This window comes from Cervus elaphus, chromosome 32, assembly GCF_910594005.1.
Source record: "Cervus elaphus chromosome 32, mCerEla1.1, whole genome shotgun sequence".
In the NCBI taxonomy this organism is placed as follows: Eukaryota; Metazoa; Chordata; class Mammalia; order Artiodactyla; family Cervidae; genus Cervus; species Cervus elaphus.
The window spans coordinates 10,164,124-10,183,120 of NC_057846.1; the positions used below are offsets into that span (position 1 = coordinate 10,164,124).

General features: G+C 43.0%; 2 protein-coding genes across 2 annotated transcripts in view; one reads left to right on the forward strand and one right to left on the reverse strand.

The window, feature by feature from the left end:
* The window catches only part of LOC122688032 (40S ribosomal protein S29), a 28,615-nt gene extending 26,255 nt beyond the window's left edge, over nucleotides 1-2,360 (reverse strand). Inside the window, exon 1 of the mRNA XM_043893842.1 lies at nucleotides 2,356-2,360. The gene's annotated coding sequence lies outside the window, so the exon portion shown is untranslated. The remainder of the gene's footprint in view (nucleotides 1-2,355) is intronic.
* The window catches only part of DLGAP2 (DLG associated protein 2), a 587,786-nt gene that overhangs the window by 254,043 nt on the left and 314,746 nt on the right, over nucleotides 1-18,997 (forward strand). The window lies entirely within an intron of this gene.

Sequence of the window (18,997 nt, forward strand, 5' to 3'; positions counted from 1 at the left end):
AAATCATCATGTTGGATACTTCAGTATGTTCAATTTTACTTGTCAGTAAAGCTGGAAAAAATTTAAAAGTGTAGGCACTCCTTGGTAAAGAAGTTGTTTTTTTGTTTCTGTTTGATTTTTGAATGAACTGATGAACTTAAAAAATTTTCACAACCTGTAAGTTGGGAATTATGTTCTATTTGATGGGATTTTTAGGAGTTTAAGGCCTGGAGACAGCATCTCAAGTAACCCCAAGAGAACTGCTCTAAGAAGATGGAAAGTGGGGAGTAGTCAGGTTTATATAGAAGTTTGGCAGCATAGGGAGGGTAGTCTGAACATCAAGAGATTATTGTTAATTAAAGAAAAGCAGATAAGTAGGAATTTGGCGCTCTTCTGTGTGTGGAAAGATGCAGGAGTCTGGGCTGACTGCAGTCATTCCTTTCAAACATGCAGCAGCTGTCTGGGCCAGCACCCTATCTCCAGTCCTGAGCCTCCTTTCCTTAGGGAAAGCAGGGACCAAGCCTCTGCTGAGGCCGCTTTGCTGAGTGGAGGGAGCGGCTGCTGGACGGCAGGCACTCTCCTGAGCTCCCCCGGGCTCGCTGGCTCACGGGGGAGGGCTGCATTCGCTGAGGACTGTGACAGCCTTGTTTACTGACACGGCAAGATGTATTCTATTTCTCAAGTACTGGTGTTAGGAAAAACCGGAATGAAATTTTTGGCCAACCCAATAAACCCTCAGCCCCAAAACCAATTTCCTAGAATTAAAAGGCAGCTTACGACCCTGAGTTGGGTAAGATTGAAGGCGGGAGGAGAAGGGGATGACAGAGGATGAGATGATTGGATGGCATCACCGACTCAATGGACATGAGTTTGAGTAAACTCCGAGAGTTGGTGATGGACAGGCAGGCCTGCCGTGCTGCAGTCCATGGGGCCACAGGGAGTCAGACACCACTGAGCGACTAACTGAACTGACAGAACTTGGTTACGTAAAGAAAACGTCAGCCTCAAGCAGCCGTAGCAGCCGTCAGCATGAATAGGCGGAGTCTGAGCTGGCTTCTGGGAGCGGTGAGGAGACACTTCTTGCAGATTCCTCACCTTGGATTATGGAAGGGGTATCTTGGGGGGCCCATTTGTTGAGCAGTGTGAGGCTCTAGAGCATGAACTTCTTTGAAGCGCAAGCCAGCAGACGTTGCCTCGGATGCTCTGGGCTGGGGTTTCCTGCTTCTGTCCTGTCGGGACGTGACGGGACGCGCTGAGGAGCTTGGGGAGTGGCCTGTCCAGGAGCTGCTGCGAGGGCCTGAGCCTCAGGCTGTGGATGTGAGCCCAGGCCCAGGAGCCAGTTGCAGCCACTCACAGGGGTTGTCATTGTGCGGAGATGTCGTTGCAGGTGAAAGCAGGAGCCAGCTGCCAGCACCCAGCTTGGTGAGGGTCAGGGCAGAGGCGGCAGGTCCTCTCACCACAGTGGTCGTTCTCGGAACTTAAGAAACTGGATTGAAGCCGCTCACTGTTTACCTGTCGACACCTACACGGCAAACAGGTGAATCTCCGAAGTCAAACCTCATTCAAGTTAGGAGTCTCATCCCCTTCCTGGGCTCAAAACCAACGTCTCTCCACCTGCTAATGAAGACCCACTGCTGTGATCTGAGGACCTTCTCCCATCCACAAAGGAAGGCCCCTTGTGAGCAGGAGGTGGCGCTGTGCAAAGGCTCTCCAGGCCCTGCTCTTTCCGACCTAGCCTTGGACTTCTGAAGGGCTGGTGTCAAGCCAGGCCCCCACCAACCACCTACTCCACCTCAGACTCTTAAAAATCTGCAGTGTCTCCAGCTATGAAAGGAGATCCCTGAGTGACAGGGCGCACTGTCAGGGCAGGGGGATGAGAGGTAGGGATGTAGCTGTGCCCAGGGTCCCCCTGTGCCCTGTGTCCCTGGCGTCTGACCCTCTCCTCTGACAGCAGTCTATCAGACTGGGGCCCCCACCTGCACCCCACACCGTGAGCACCTTTAACCGTCAGTTCAGTTCAGTTCAGTTCAGTTGCTCAGTCATATCTGACTCTTTGCAACCCCATGGACTGCAGCACGCCAGGCCTCCCTGTCCATCACCAACTCCCAGAGCTTGCTCAAACTCAAGTCCATCGAGTCGGTGATGCCATCCAACCATCTCATCCTCTGTTGTCCCCTTTTCCTCCTGCCCTCAATCTTCCCCAGCATCAGGCTCTCTTCAAATGAGTCAGTTCTTTGCAACAGGTGGCCAAAGTATTGGAGTTTCAGCTTCAGCATCAGTCCTTCCAGTGAATATTCAGGACTGATTTCCTTTAGGATGGACTGGTTGGATATCCTTGCAGTCCAAGGGACTCTCAAGAGTCTCCTCCAACACCACAGTTCAAAAGCATCAGTTCTTCGGCACTCAGCTTTCTTTATAGTCCAACTCTCACATCCATACATGACTACTAGGAAAATCATAGCTTTAACTGTATGGACCTTTGTTGGCAAAGTAATGTCTGTTTTTTAAATATGCTGTCTGGGTTGGTCATAGCTTTTCTTTCAAGGAGCAAGCATCTTTTAATTTCATGGCTGCAGTCACTACCTGCAGTGATTTTGGAGCCAAAGAAAATCTTTCACTGTTTCCATTGTTTCTGCATCTACTAGCCATGAAGTGATGGGGCTGGATGCCATGATCTTAGGTTTTTTTTTTTTTTTTTTATCTTTTTTTTTTTTAATTAGTTGGAGGCTAATTACTTCACAACATTTCAGTGGGTTTTGTCATACATTGATATGAATCAGCCATAGATTTACACGTATTCGCCATCCCGATCCCCCCTCCCACCTCCCTCTCCACCCGATTCCTCTGGGTCTTCCCAGTGCACCAGGCCCGAGCACTTGTCTCATGCATCCCACCTGGGCTGGTGATCTGTTTCACCATAGATAGTATACATGCTGTTCTTTTGAAATATCCCACCCTCACCTTCTCCCAGAGAGTTCAAAAGTCTGTTCTGTATTTCTGTGTCTCTTTTTCTGTTTTGCATATAGGGTTATCGTTACCATCTTTCTAAATTCCATATATATGTGTTAGTATGCTGTAATGTTCTTTATCTTTCTGGCTTACTTCACTCTGTATAAGGGGCTCCAGTTTCATCCATCTCATTAGGACTGGTTCAAATGAATTCTTTTTAACGGCTGAGTAATATTCCATGGTGTATATGTACCACAGCTTCCTTATCCATTCATCTGCTGATGGGCATCTAGGTTGCTTCCATGTCCTGGCTATTATAAACAGTGCTGTGATGAACATTGGGGTGCACGTGTCTCTTTCAGATCTGGTTTCCTCAGTGTGTATGCCCAGAAGCGGGGGGATCTTAGTTTTTTGAACAATGAGTTATAAGCCAGCTTTTTCACTCTCCTTTTTTACTTTCATCAAGAGGCTCTTTAGTTCTTTTTGCTTTCTGCCATAAGGGTGCTATTGTCTGCATATCTGAGGTTATTGATATTTCTCCCGGCAGTCTTAATTCCAGCTTGTGCTTCATCCAGCCCGGCATTTCACATGATGTACTCTGCTTTTAAGTTAAATAAGCAGGGTGACAATATAGAGCCTTCACGTATATTGACTTGACTCCTTTCCCAATTTGGAACCAGTCCATTGTTCCATGTTCGTTTGTAACTCTTGCTTCTTGACCTGCATACAGATTTCTAAGGAGGCAGGTAAGATGGTCTGGTATTCCCATCTCTTGGAGAATTTTCCAGTTTGTTTTGATCTACACAGTCAAAGGCTTTAGCATAGTCAATGAAGCAGAAGTAGATGTTTTTCTGGAATTCTCTTGCTTTTTGTATGACCCAGCGGATGTTGGCAATTTGATCTCTCGTTCCTCTTCCTTTTCTAAATCCAGCTTGAACATCTATCTGGAAGTTCTTGGTTCATGTACTGTTGAAGCCTGGCCTGGAGAATTTTGAGCATTACTTTGCTAGCGTGTGAGGTGCATGCAATTGTGGAGTAGTTTGAACATTCTTTGGCATTGCCTTTCTTTGGGATTGGAATGAAAACTGACCTTTTCCAGTCCTGTGGCCACTGCTGAATTTTCCAAATTTGCTGACATATTGTGTGCAGCATTTTCACAGCATCATCTTTGAGGATCTGAAAAAGCTCAGCTGGAATTCTATCACCTCCACTGGCTTTGTTTGTAGTGATGCTTCCTAAGGCCCACTTGACTTCACATTCTAGGATGTCTGGCTCTAGGTGAGTGATCACACCATCATGGTTATCTGAGTCATGGGTCTTGCCTCCTTTTCTTATTATCTTCTGCTTCTGTTAGGTCCATACTGTTTCTGTCCTTTATTGTGCCCATCTTTGCATGAAATGTTCCCTTGGTATCTCTGATTTTCTTGAAGAGATCTCTAGTCTTTCCCATTCTATTGTTTTCCTCTATTTCTTTGCACTGATCACTGAGGAAGGCTTTCTTATCTCTCCTTGCTATTCTTTGAAGCTCTGCATTCAGATGGGTTTATCTTTCCTTTTCTCCTTTGCCTTTCACTTCTTTTCTTTTTTCAGCTATTTGTAAGGCCTCCTCAAACAACCATTTTGCCTTTCTGCATTTCTTTCCTTGGGGATGGTTTTGATCACCTCCTCCTGTACAATGTTGTGAACTTCCACCTCCCTAAAAGCCCTGCCTCCACACATGGCCATTCTGGGGGAAGGGCTTGAACAAATGAGTTTCATGGAATGCATTTCAATCCACAGCAGCCAGCAAACCATAGCAGTGACCAAGAATCAGAGCATCTTGTTAGTGGTGGGGCTGCATTGCCTAACCGTCCTGTGAACCATGTGTGGTCTGGGGACAGTCCTGAGAAGTCACCTCTAGCCCCAGCGATGCCCTCGAGCAGAAGCTCCGTGTTATTACAGTGGGCGGTTTTTATTAATTAATTTTTTTGGCGTGTAGTTGCTTTACAGTGTTGTGTTATGATCAGCCATGTGCATACGTCCCTCCCCTCTGTCTTGGATCTCCTTCCCATCCAGGCCCCCATGGGGCCTGAGCTGAGCTCCCTGCGCCATGGAAGAGGTGCTCCTCGGGCGTCCGTTGCGCTCAGGGACTCAATGGTGCATCTGTCAGTCCCGATCTCCCACCCACCCCACCCCTCCTTTCCACCTGGCAGCCATGTGTTTGTTCTCTGTGCAGGTTTTAAAGGGATGATGGAGTTGCAGCTGTGCCTGGAGAAAGGCCATCATCTTGGCAGGTGGTCCATGAACATAAATGGGGCACGGTGTGACGAGGCCCAGGTGAGGACTGGGAACTACCAGGAGGGGCAGGACGTGTCATGAGGGGACGGATGCTCACTTCAATTGACCTTGAAAATTGAACACAGTTGAGCATCTGTATCTTCAGGTTCCAGCCAACAGAGGACTGAATATATTTGGAAAAATAATTCCAGGAAGTTCCCCAAAGTGAAACTGAAGTTTGCCATCACTAATGGCAAGTCTTTACAGAGTATTTCTGTTGTAGCAGGTGTTGCAATTGGTCCAGAGACGGTGTAAAGTCTGTGAGGACCCACAGGAGTTGTATGCAGATACCGCACCCTCTTATGTATGGGGCTTGTGCATCCATGGACTTCGGCATCTCGGGGCATCCTGGAACCCGCTTTCCCTCAGATTCTGAGGGACTACTGTATGTTTTTAATTAAAACTTTCAAAATCCCACAGCTGAATTTCTCAACAACACTGAATTTCAGCTGAAGAAATCCAATCATACATCATTTTTTTAATGATTTTTATTTTTATTTATTTTTTTTTTAATTTTTTTATTAGTTGGAGGCTAATTACTTCACAACATTTCAGTGGGTTTTGTCATACATTGATATGAATCAGCCATAGATTTATACTTATTCCCCATCCCGATCCCCCCTCCCATCTCCCTCTCCACCCGATTCCTCTGGGTCTTCCCAGTGCACCAGGCCGGAGCACTTGTCTCATGCATCCCACCTGGGCTGGTGATCTGTTTCACCATAGATAGTATACCTGCTGTTCTTTTGAAGCATCCCACCCTCACCTTCTCCCAGAGAGTTCAAAAGTCTGTTCTGTATTTCTGTGTCTCTTTTTCTGTTTTGCATATAGGGTTATCGTTACCATCTTTCTAAATTCCATATATATGTGTTAGTATGCTGTAATGTTCTTTATCTTTCTGGCTTACTTCACTCTGTATAAGGGGCTCCAGTTTCATCCATCTCATTAGGACTGGTTCAAATGAATTCTTTTTGACGGCTGAGTAAAATTCCATGGTGTATATGTACCACAGCTTCCTTATCCATTCATCTGCTGATGGGCATCTAGGTTGCTTCCATGTCCTGGCTATTATAAACAGTGCTGCGATGAACATTGGGGTGCATGTGTCTCTTTCAGATCTGGTTTCCTCAGTGTGTATGCCCAGAAGTGGACACACCAGTCAGAACTCATAGATTCATGCATCCTGGTATTTAGAAGAAAGTCTGTATTATTAGAAAAAGAAGTCAACACAGATAATCAGTGATATGGTCAGATGGGATCTCTTTTTTCATATGATTAATGGGAATCCAGCTTCCTCTGTCTTTTGTAAGAGATCATACCAGTTCTAGAATGTCTTTTCTGTGGATATGTTCAATATGGACACATTATATACATATTAACAAGAGTTTGGAAATAACCTTACAAATCTAAAATAAAAGAATGATAAAATGAGTCATACACCAAAGCCTAACAACCACATCATATTTTTAAATAATATTTAATAACATAATAAAATGTTTAAGATATAAAGGTAACAAAAATATATGCTTCAAGGCCATATATAAATAATAATACAAAAGACTGATATTTTTGTTTGGATTTTAGATCATTTCTTTTTTTTTCCAAATTTTCCCCCAAAATTCATATTCAATTTATAACTAGTAAGCATTCCATAAAAATTTTATATAGAAGAATTTATAAACAATTAGTTTATTTTAATTTATTTAAGAAGTGATTTGAAAAATATCTCAAAGTGTTTGCTGCTTCCTTGGGGATGTAGAAATTTTCATTTTCTGCTTCATATGTATGTAATTTTTTTGCAATGGCATTACAATTTACATCATAGTCTTTCACAAGGAATTTTTTCAAAAATTGAAATAATGGCTTTCGTATTTTTAAGGAGTTAAGGATCTTTGAAGTCCCAGGGATTTGCTATAGAGATTGTTGTGTGTATTAACTGGATAATAAAATCTAGAAAATTATAAGGTGGTTCACCAGTAAATTGAAAGGTTACACAAAGTTTTCTTTCTTTTCTGAAGAAAAAGAATACAATAAATAAGCCATAGATTCTGAGCACTGTATGTCTCATAATTTAAAATCTAATAAAAATGAGTCAGTAGGTTTATTCAGCAGCCCCTCAGCCTCAAGATGGAGAAGAGAGCAGCAGGAAGACCGGGTCCAGCATGAAGAGAGGTGAGGAGGGCTGGCGTCTCCTAGGACTCCGGTCGGTGGTGTTTGTGAATCACCAGGGACAGTGTGGAGAGCATCTTTTGTAAAAGTTCTGAAGGAAGCTCGTGCGTGGCATTTCCGCTGTAAGAACTGAAAAGGGCAGGTGCTATAAGACGCGTCTTCCTTAGAGGCCTGGTGTGAAAGGTCTCTGGGCGGAGTGCAGCCGTCCAGGTGGGGGTGCACGAGGCTGCTCCCCGGGTCGCTGGGAGTGCTCTCCGCGGAGCTGGAGGGGCCTCAGGCCTCTCCTGTCTGTCCCGTTGGAGGCAGGAGGTTTCCGGGTACAGGAGGATGTGTGTGGGAGATGGAAGACAGGAAGCTGGAAGGTGTGGAGATGCAGACCTGTCCTTGAAGACACCGGCGTGTGGGTGAAGACACTCAGGGCCTCGGGCCAGGGGGCGTGCTCAGAGGGGGCCACCCTGCCAGGCGAGCCGTGTCTACTGTTCCCGTCACCTGTCTCTGTCTAAGAGAGGTCCCTCCAAGAAGAGTCCTGGAGGTGTGACTCCTAGGAAGCCCTGGGGACCCAATCTGGTCTGCGGGACCTCCTGCCGGGAGAGTCTGGGGTCCTGGATCAGGCCTTGCTGTGGCTCTGTCTCCTTTGGTTGGAGACAGATCACTGCTTTCTGGTTCAGGGAGAACAAGGTCTCCTGTTCTCTGTGCAAAGTCATTCTAGGAATGTAAGGAAACCACATGTAAAGGTGCCCAAAAAGACAGAAAGTTTCTATAAACTGATGTGAATCATATGTTTAAAAATACTCCTTCCCCCAACAGGATTCCTCTGTGACTCAGGTTGTAATGACACTGTTCTCTCATGTCTCTGCATTAATGTCCTTAATTTGCTATTTCACCTCTCTGATTTCTTTCATTTAATGTCACTGTCAAACATTCTTTTTTTTCTTGGCTTCACAGTTTCTTTCCCCAAACCTACTGAAGGGATATTTACTGAGTGCTCACATCTCTGTGGTCTGGGTTTGCTAGGCTGCGGTAGCTGAGTGCCTTCAACTGGGGGCTTAAACAGCACATGTCTGTTTCTCACCAGTTTGGAGGCAGAAAGTCCAAGAACAAGGCTCCCACAGACCTGTGTCTGGTGAAGATCGTTCCTGGTTTTCTCTGTGTCCTCACGTGGGGGAGGGGCTGTGGTCTCCAGTGTCCGTCCATCCTCCCTGGAGCAGAGGGCAGGGGGAGGACAGAGAGCTGCTCTTGGGTCTGCATATTCTCACTTGCCATCGGCTCTGAAGTGATTCTCAGGCCAAAGTGGATATGACGATGCTCCTGTTTTTCCCTGGATGTCCAGGGCAGGAGCTATTATATCAAGTAAACTAATGAGGAAAGTTATGGAAGAGTAGAGATGAGACAAAAAGCAGAAGAGAGGAATGATTTCCACTGGGGCATGTTTTTACAGCCGTGTGCTAGAAAGGCGCTTATGAAGATAATGAACATAAACGCACACTCTCCAGAAACAGATAGAAAATGCAGTGGAGCATTAGAGTGGGTGATTAAAGAGAAAAACCAATCAGGAGGTAAAATTACTGTTTATAGGGCCATGGAGGCTAGTGTCAAAGTTTGGAAGGCTGCGTTTGAAGAGAAGTATGAGGAGATCTGGGCGGTGTTAAGACTGTGATGATCAGTAAAGATCTCGTGAGCCGCCAGGAGTTATTTTTTCTACTTGCCATCTAGTGTTTCTTTCCAACCTGTGTCTTCCTTTGACTAAATATCGCTTTTTTAGTTCATCAAAATATAACATTCTTGTCTTATCTGCCTTTATCGTCATGGCCAACTTAATGTGTTATAAAAATAGACTTCTTCCCTATTTTGTGTCCTCTTTCCACCAGGAATACAGAAAAACTAAGTGTAAATAGTTGTAATTTCCTCTGCTTCTGTTTTTGTTTTCTTTCTGTTGTAAATACAGAGGCCATCTGACAGGGTTTGGTCGTCCACCTAGGACCCGAAATTCAGCAGTGTCTCTCCTGGGCACTCAGTTTGTGTGGCTTATCTTTCTGTTCCCTTAATAGTGTCTTGGTTGGCCAGAGTTTCCTTTGTAGCTCAGTCATGTCAGTATTGACCTTCAGAGTTAGAACTTCAGTTATTTTCTAGAAACATTATTATTTAACTTTACATTTAGATCTGTAGTATATCTCGAACTCTGTATATGTTCAGACGGAGGTAGGGTCTAGATTTTTTTTTCCAAGTGGATGTATAATAGACCCATGTAGGGGAAGAAAAATCTCTTTTCCAATTCATCTTAGGTGATTCGTATGGAAGTGACGAGACAAGGAGAAGGCCTTGATGTCCTGAGGCTGTGAGAGGTGAAGTCGGGAGGCCACTGGTGGGCAGGCTGCCTCCAGCCTGGCTTCTCGTATGGACGCTTCTGTGCCTCTGAGGCCCACGAGGGTCCAGAGTGGCCGCCGGGGTCCGTCCATCCCTGCTGGAGGGGAGGGCAGCAGAGCACGGGAGCTGGCGTGTCTGTGGCTTCTCAGGCGCTGTGGCCTTCCGTCCCAGGGGCTTGTTTCCGGCTTGTTTCCGTCAGAGGGGCTTGTTTCCGGGCTGGGTGTTCGACCTCATCCGCAGCACTTCCCAGGAGAGCCCGCCCCGCCCCCGCCCCGCCGGCAGCCTGTACTGGGGTCCCCTCGGGCCGGGGCTGGACGGCCTGCCACGCGAGGGGCTGGGGCTCACCTGGGCCAGGCTGTGCTGCCGTGATTACTGCTGTTACCGCCTCCTGGATCCTAAGGCCTCCAGCTGCGTCCTTCCTCCTCGGGGCTGGCTTTAGAGGGCTGCCACTTTGCATTTCAGTGTGAAGTATCGAATGAGTGTCTTGCTTTTTACAGAGAATAATCACTAGGCTTTGATTGGCAATTTTTCAAAGATACAGTTTAAACATACTTTTCTAATTGGTTGCTGCCGTTATATAGAAATGATAGTTTATTAACCCTGTTCTAATAAAATTCCTATATTCACTTACTAATTTACTCTATAATTATTTTCTGTAGGTATTTTAGACTTTCCACATCCATAATAAGTTGAATACAAATGCCAGTTTTTTCACTTATTGTCGTATTCAGTTTTCTAGCTTCATCGCCCAGGCCAGGACCTCCAGGACATGTTGAATAGGAATGCGGATGTTTGTATTACTGGATTCAGTGAGGGGTGGGGAATTTATAATATTTCTGTATTAAATATGCTGTTTACCAGAAGAAGTGTGTATATACCTTATCAGAATAAGAAAATGTATCACTAGTTCTGATGTGATTAAAATTTGTGTCATAAACTGAATTTTATCTAATCTTTTCCAATCAAGATAATTTTATAGTTTTTATTCTTTATTCTTCACATGGTATTATATTGATTGATTTTTGAATGATAAACACACTTGCTTCTAGAAATAAACACAATAATTTTTGTGGTTTTTCTATCCTTTTGAAATATTGCATACCATTTGCTAATATTTTATTTAGTACTTTTGTATGTATATGTACAACAGATTTAATTTCTTTTATTAATTCCTTCAGTTTGGAGATAAGATTAATCTGACTACAGAACAAGTTTGGGAAGTGTTTTTTTTCCTCAACTCTGAAGACTTTGCATTGTTGCTCTGTTGCTCAGTCATGTCTGACTCTTTGCGACCCCTTGGACTGCAGCACGCCAGGCTTCCCTGCCCTTCACCAACTCCTGTATCTTGTTCAAACCTATGTTCATCGAGTTGGTGATGCCATCCAACCATCTCATTCTCTGTTGTCCCCTTTTCCTCAAGCCTTCAATCTCTTCCCAGCATGAGGGTCTTTTCTGATGAGTCAGCTCTTTGCATCAGGTGGCCAAAGGATTGGGCTTCAACTTCACCATCAGTCCTTCCAATGAATGTTCAGGACTGATTTCCTTTAGGATGGACTGGTTTGATCTGTTTTCAGTCTAAGGGACTCTCAAGAGTCTTTCTCCAGCACCACGTTCAGAAGCATCAATTGTTCGGCACTCAGGTTTCTTCATGGTCCAACTCTAACATCCATACATGACTACTGGAAAAACCATAGCTTTGACTAGATGGACGTTTGTTGGAAAAATAATACCTCTGCTTTTTAAAATACTGTCTAGGTTTGTCACAGCTTTTCTTCCAAGGAGCAATTGTCTTTTCATTTCATGGCTGCAGTAACCATTTGCAGTGATTTTGGAGCCCAAGAAAATAGTCTCTCACTGTTTCCATTGTTTCCCCATCTATTTGCCATGAAGTGATGGGATTGTTGACATCATCTTAGTTTTGAATGTTCAATTTTAAGCTACATTTTTCACTCTCCACTTTCCCCTTCTTCAAGAGGCTCGTTAGTTCTTCTTTGCTTTCTGCCATAAAGATGGTGTCATCTGCATATCTGAGGTTATTGATGTTTCTCCCTGCAATCTTGATTCCAGCTTGTGCTTCATCCAGCCTGGCATTTCTCATGGTACTCTGCATATAAGTTAAATAGGCAGGGTGACAATGTACAGCCTTGATGTACTCCTTTCCCAATTTTAAACCAGTCCGTTGTTCCATATCCAGTTCTAACTATTGCTTCCTGACCTGCATACAGGTTTCTCAGGAGGCAGGTCAGGTGGTCTGGTATTCCCATCTCTTTTAGAATTTTCCACAATTTGTTGTGATCCACACAGTCAAAGGCTTTAGCATAGCCAATGAAGCAAAAGTAGATTTTTTTTTTAAACTCTCTTGCTTTTTCGATGATCCAGCAGATGTTGGCAATTTGATCTCTGGCTCCTCTGCCTTTTCTAAAACCAGCTTGAACATCTGGAAGTTCTCGGTTCATGTATTGCTGAAGCCTGGCTTGGAGAATTTTGAGCGTTACTTTCCTAGCGTATGAGATGAGTGCAATTGTGCGGTAGTTTGAGCATTCTTTGGCATTGCTTTTCTTAGGGATTGGAATGAAAACCGACCTTTTCCAGTCCTGTAGCCACTGCTGAATTTTCCAAATTTGCTGGCATATTGAGTTCAGCACTTTCACAGCATCATCTTTTAGGATTTGAAAAAACTCAGATGGAATTTCATCACTTCCACTAGCTTTGTTTGTAGTGATGCTTCCTAAGGCCCATTTGACTTTACATTCTAGGATGTCTGGCTCTAGGTGAGTGATCACACCTTCCTGGTTGTCTGGGTCATAAATATCTCTTTTGTACAGTTCTGACTTTGCACTCCAGGATGTCTGGCTCCAGGTGAGTGATCACACCTTCCTGGTTATCTGGGTCATAAATATCTCTTTTGTATAGTTCTGACTTTGCACTCCAGGATGTCTGGCTCTAGGTGAGTGGTCACACCTTCCTGGTTGTCTGGGTCATGAATATCTCTTTTGTATAGTTCTGTGTATTCTTGCCACCACTTCTTAACATCTTCTGCGTCTATTAGGTCCATCCCACTTCTGTCCTTTATTGTGCCCATCTTTGCATGAAATGTTCCCTTGGAATCTCTAATTTTCTTGATGAGATCTCTAGTCTTTCCCATTCTATTTTTTTCCTCTATTTCTTTGCACTGATTGCTGGGGAAGGCTTTCTTATCGCTCCTTGCTGTTCTTTGAAACTCTGCATTCAGATGGGTATATCTTTCCTTTCCCCTTTGCTCTTTTCCCAGCTATATGTAAGGCTTCCTCGGACAACCATTTTGCCTTTTTGCATTTCTTTTCTTGGGGATGGTTTTGATCACCATCCCCTTCACAATGTTATGAACTTCAGTCTGCAGTTCTCCAGGCACTCTGTCTGTTGAATCTAATCCCTTGAATATATTTGTCACTCCACTGTATAATCATAAGGGATTTGATTTAGGTCATACCTGAATGTCGCAGTGGTTTGCCCACTTTCTTCAATTTTAAGTCTGAATTTGGCAATAAGGAGTTCATGATCTGAGCCACAGTCTGCTCCCGGTCTTGTTTTTGCTGACTGTATAGAACTTCTCCGTCTTTGGCTGCAGAGAATATAATCAATCTGATTTTGGTATTGACCATCTGGTGACGTCCATGTGTAGAGTCTTCTCTTGTGTTGTTGGAAGAGGGTGTTTGCTAGGACCAGTGCGTTCTCTTGGCAAAACTCTGTTAGCCTTTGCCCTGCTTCTTTATGTACTCCAACTACTCCAGGTATATCTTGACTTCCTACTTTTGCATTCCAGTCCCCTATGATGAAAAGGACGTCTTTTTTTTTTTTTTTGGTGTTAGTTCTAGAAGGTCATGTAGGTCTTCATATAACCGTTCAACTTTAACTTCTTTGGCATTACTGGTTCGGGCATAGACTTAGATTACTGTGATATTGAATGATTTGCCTTGGAAATGAACAGAGATCATTCTGTCATTTTTGAGAATGAACCTGAGTACTGCATTTCAGACTCTTTTACTAACTGTGAGTGCTACTCCATTTCTTCTAAGGGATTCTTGCCAACAGTAGTAGATATAATTGTCATCTGAATTAAACTTGCCCATTCTGGTTCATTTTAGTTCACTGATTCCTAAATTGTTGATCTTCACTCTTGCCATCTCCTGTTTGACAACTTCCAACTTACCTTGATTCATGGACCTAACATTCCAGGTTCCTATGCAATACTGTTCTTTGCAGCATCGGACTTTACTTTTACCACCAGTCATATCGACAGCTGGCCGCTGTTTCCGCTTTGGCTCAGCCTCCTCATTGCTTCTGGAGCTGTTTCTCCACTCTTCTGCAGTAGCATGTTGGGCAGCTGCTGATGTGGGAAGGTCGTCTTTCAGTGTCATGTCATTTTGTCTTTTCATGCTGTTCCTGGGGTTCTAAAGTCAAGAATGCTGAAGTGGTTTACCATTCCCTTCTCCAGTAACTAGTATTATTTATTCTCTGGAATTTTGGAAATATTTCTAGGAAACCCATCGGCTCCTGGTGATTCTCCTTCATGCAAGTTTATGGTTTCAGATTTTATTTATTAGTCAGAGAATTGTTGAGATTTTGCATTCTTTATTGTGGTAGTTATTATAAGTTGCGTTTTGCAATAAATTTTTCCATTTTGAATAGTTTACAGATTTCGGATGTAAAGTTGTTCACAGTATATTCCAAAAAGCTGAAAAGGAAAGAATGCTTCCGTACTCATTGCACAAGACTAGCATTACCCTGATTCTGAAACCTGAGACATCACAAAAGAGAAAGTTACAGGCCAACATCCCTGATTAATGTAGATACAAAAGCTCTCAACAAAATATTAGCAAGCCAAATTCTATAATACATTCAGTGATTGCACACCATGATCAACTGGGATTTATCCCAGGGATGCAAGGATGGTTCAGCATCAGCAAATCAATAAATGTGGTCACACAGTAATAAAGTGGAAGATGAAGGGCTTATGATAATCTCAGTAGGAGCAGGAAATGCATTTATCAAATATGAGCACTCATTTATGATCAAAAATTCTTGACACCGAGGGTGTACAGGGAATGTACTTCGTAATAAAGGCCATATATGACAGCAGACGGCTACCATCACCCTCAGCAGTGAAAAGCTGAAAGCTTTAAGGTCAGGAGCAAGACAGGTATGTTCACTGTCACCAGTTTTATCCTGTTAAAGTCTTGTCTTGTCCATAGAACCTAAAATGATTGTTCCTTTTCAGTTTCTGATGTTATTGCTTTTGCCCTCTTTGTGCCATTTCCTTCTTGAACTTTACTAGTGGTTTATGAATTTTCTTAGTCTTCAAAAATTAACAACCTTTGATTCTGTTGACTTTTCTCAAAAATGTGTTTCTTTTTTCTGTTTAATGAATTTCTAATTTTATCTTTATCATTTTTATTTAATTTTCATCTTCTGATCTCTTTCTGACTCTCTGTGGTCTAGTATTAAGTCATCGGTGTTTAGTTTTCATCTTTTCTAATGCATAGATTTAAGGCTAAATCTTTCTAAGGTTCAGTCTTAGCTGCATCCTGTGAGTTTTGAAGACCTTTCAAGACCTTTGATTCAAAATGCTTCAAAATTTCCATTTAATGTCTCTTTCAAAAGGAGTTTTTTAGAAGTTTATTACTTAGTTTTTAAATAATTGGTCCTTTAATAGACCATTCAGGTATGATCTAAATCAAATCCCTTATGACTATACACTGGGAGTGAGAAGTAGATTTAAGGGACTAGATCTGATAGACAGAGAGCCTGATGAACTATGGACGGAGGTTCATGACATTGTACAGGAGACAGGGATCAAGACCATCCCCATGGAAAAGAAATGCAAAAAGACAAAATGGCTGTCTGAGGAGGCCTTACAAATAGCTATGAAACAAAGAGAAGTGAAAAGCAAAGGAGAAAAGGAAACATATTCCCATTTGAATGCAGACTTCCATAGAATAGCCAGGAGAGATAAGAAAGCCTTCCTCAGCTATCAGTGCAAAGAAATAGAGGAAAACAACAGAATGGGAAAGACTAGAGATCTCTTCAAGAAAATTAGAGATACCAAGGGAACATTTCACACAAAGATGGGTTCGATAAAGGACAGAAATGGTATGGACCTCACATAAGCAGAAGATATTAAGAAGAGGTGGCAAGAATACACAGAAGAACTGTACAAAAAAGATCTTCACAACCCAGATAATCACGATGGTGTGATCACTCACCTGGAGCCAGACATCCTAGAATGTAAAGTCACATGGGCCTTAGAAAGCATCACTACAAACAAAGCTAGTGGAAGTGATGAAATTCCATCTGAGTTTTTTCAAATCCTAAAAGATGATGCTGTGAAAGTGCTGAACTCAATATGCCAGCAAATTTGGAAAATTCAGCAGTGGCTACAGGACTGGAAAAGGTCGGTTTTCATTCCAATCCCTAAGAAAGGCAATGCCAAAGAATGCTCAAACTACCGCACAATTGCACTCATCTCACACGCTAGGAAAGTAATGCTCAAAATTCTCCAAGCCAGGCTTCAGCCATACATGAACCAAGAACTTCCAGATGTTCAAACTGGTTTTAGAAAAGGCAGAGGAGCCAGAGATCAAATTGCCAACATCTGCTGGATCATCAAAAAAGCAAGAGAGTTCCAGAAAAACATCTATTTCTGCTTTATTGACTACACCAAAGCCTTCGACTGTGTGGATCAAAATAACTGTAGAAAATTCTGAAAGAGATGGGAATACCAGACCACCTGACCTGCCTCTTGAGAAACCTGTATGCAAGTCAGGAAGCAAAAGTTAGAACTGGACATGGAACAACAGACTGGTTCCAAATAGGAAAAGGAGTACATCAAGGCTGTATATTGTCACCCTGCTTATTTAACTTATATGCAGAGTACATCATGAGAAACACTGGGCTGGAAGAAGCACAAGCTGGAATCAAGATTGCCAGGAGAAATATCAATAACCTCAGATATGCAGATGACACCACCCTTATGGCAGAGAGTGAAGAGGAACTAAAAAGCCTCTTGATGAAAGTGAAAGAGGAGAGTGAAAAAGTTGGCTTAAAGCTTAACATTCAGGAAACTAAGATCATGGCATCTGGTCCCATCACCTCATGGGAAATAGATGAGGAGACAGTGGAAACAACATCAGACTTTATTTTGGGGGGCTCCAAAATCACTACAGATGGTGACTGCAGCCATGAAATTAAAAGACACTTACTCCTTGGAAGGAAAGTTTTGACCAACCTAGATAGCATATTAAAAAGCAGAGACATTACTTTGCCAACAAAGGTCCGTCTGGTCAAGCCTATGGTTTTTCCAGTAGTCATGTATGGACGTGAGAGTTGGACTGTGAAGAAACCTGAGTGCCGAAAAATTGATGCTTTTGAACTATGGTGTTGGAGAAGACTCTTGCGAGTCCCTTGGACTGCAAGGAGATCCAACCAGTCCATCCTAAAGGAGATCAGTCCTGGGTGTTCATTGCAAGGACTGATGCTGAAGCTGAAACTCCAATACTTTGGCCACCTCACGCGAAGAGTTGACTCATTGGAAAAGACCCTGATGCTGGGAGGGATTGGGGGCGGGAGGAGAAGGGGATGACAGAGGATGAGATGGCTGGATGGCATCACGGACTCGATGGGCATGAGTTTGAGTAAACTCCGGGAGTTGGTGATGGACAGGGAGGCCTGGCATACTGCATTTCATGGGGTCACAAAGAGTCGGACACGACTGAGCGACTGAACTAAACTGAACTGAACTTACTAGTTATCTGTTTCATTAATGAATTCAATTCCACTCTAGTCAGAAAATATGTTTTCAGTCATTTGAAATTTGCTGGGATTTGCTGTAAGTTTTGGAATATGGCCAATTTTTGGCAGATGTTCTTTATGCACTTAGGAACAAAATTATCTTATTGTTGGATTCAGGTTTCTATAACAAATCAGTCATTCAAGATTATTAGCCCTCTTATACAGGCCTTTCAAATCTTTACTGATATTTTCTGGTTAATCTATCTCCTTAATCCTTCAAATTTACCTAGATTTATCTATTATTTTCTTTTCAGTTTGTCAGCTCCTGCTTTTTAATATTTTGAAATCATATCAGTTCAGTTCAGTTGCTCAGTCATGTCCAACTCTTTGCAACCCCATGAACCACAGCATGCCACACCTCCCTGTCCATCACCAACTCCAGGAGTCCACCCAAACCCATGTCCATTGAGTCAGTGATGCCATCCAACCATCTCATCCTCTGTCGTCCCCTTCTTCTCCTACCCTCAATCTTTCCCAAGCATCAGGGTCTTTTCTAATGAGTCAGTTCTTTGCATCAGGTGGCCAAAGTATTGGAGTTTTAGCTTCAGCATCAGTCCTTCCAATGAACACCCTGGACTGATCTCCTTTAGGATGGACTGGTTGGATCTCCTTGCAGTCCAAGGGACCCTCAAGAGTCTTCTCCTCAAGAGTTTGAACCACAGTTCAAAAACATCAATTCTTCGGTGCTTAGCTTTCTTTATAGTCCAATTCTCACATCCATACATGACCACTAGAAAAACCATACCTTGACTAGATGGACCTTTGTTGGCAAAGTAATGTCTCTGCTTTTTAATATGTGTCTAGGTTGGTCATAACTTTCCTTCCAAGGAGTAAGCGTCTTTTAATTTCATGGCTGCAATCACCATCTGCAGTGATTTTAGAGCCCAGAAAAATAAAGTCAGCCACTGTTTCCACTGTTTCCCCATCTATTTGCCATGAAGTGATGGGACCAGATGCCATGATCTTAGTGTTGAGCTTATAAATCAGGTTGTTACTCTTCCTAGAAAATTCGCCCTGTATCATTATGAAATTCTCTCTTTCAATGATTTTGGTTTTAAAATCCACTTCATCTGATGTTAATATATCAGCTTTCTTTGGGTTAATATTTATACAGTTGATCTTCTTTAATCATTTTACTTCCCACCTTTCTCTGTTCTTACATTTAAGTAGTATTCCTTACACAGGTGGCTGGTTGCTTTTATTTTAGCCCAGTAAAATTAAATTAAATGTGTCAATAATTTCTGATGTGGTGGTGTTCTTCAGTTGCTAAGTTATGTCCGACTCTTTGCGACCTCATGGACTACAGCATGTCAGGCTTCCCTGCCCTTCACTATCTCCTGGAGTTTGCTCAAACTCATGTCCATTGAATCAGTGATGCCATTCAACCGTGTCA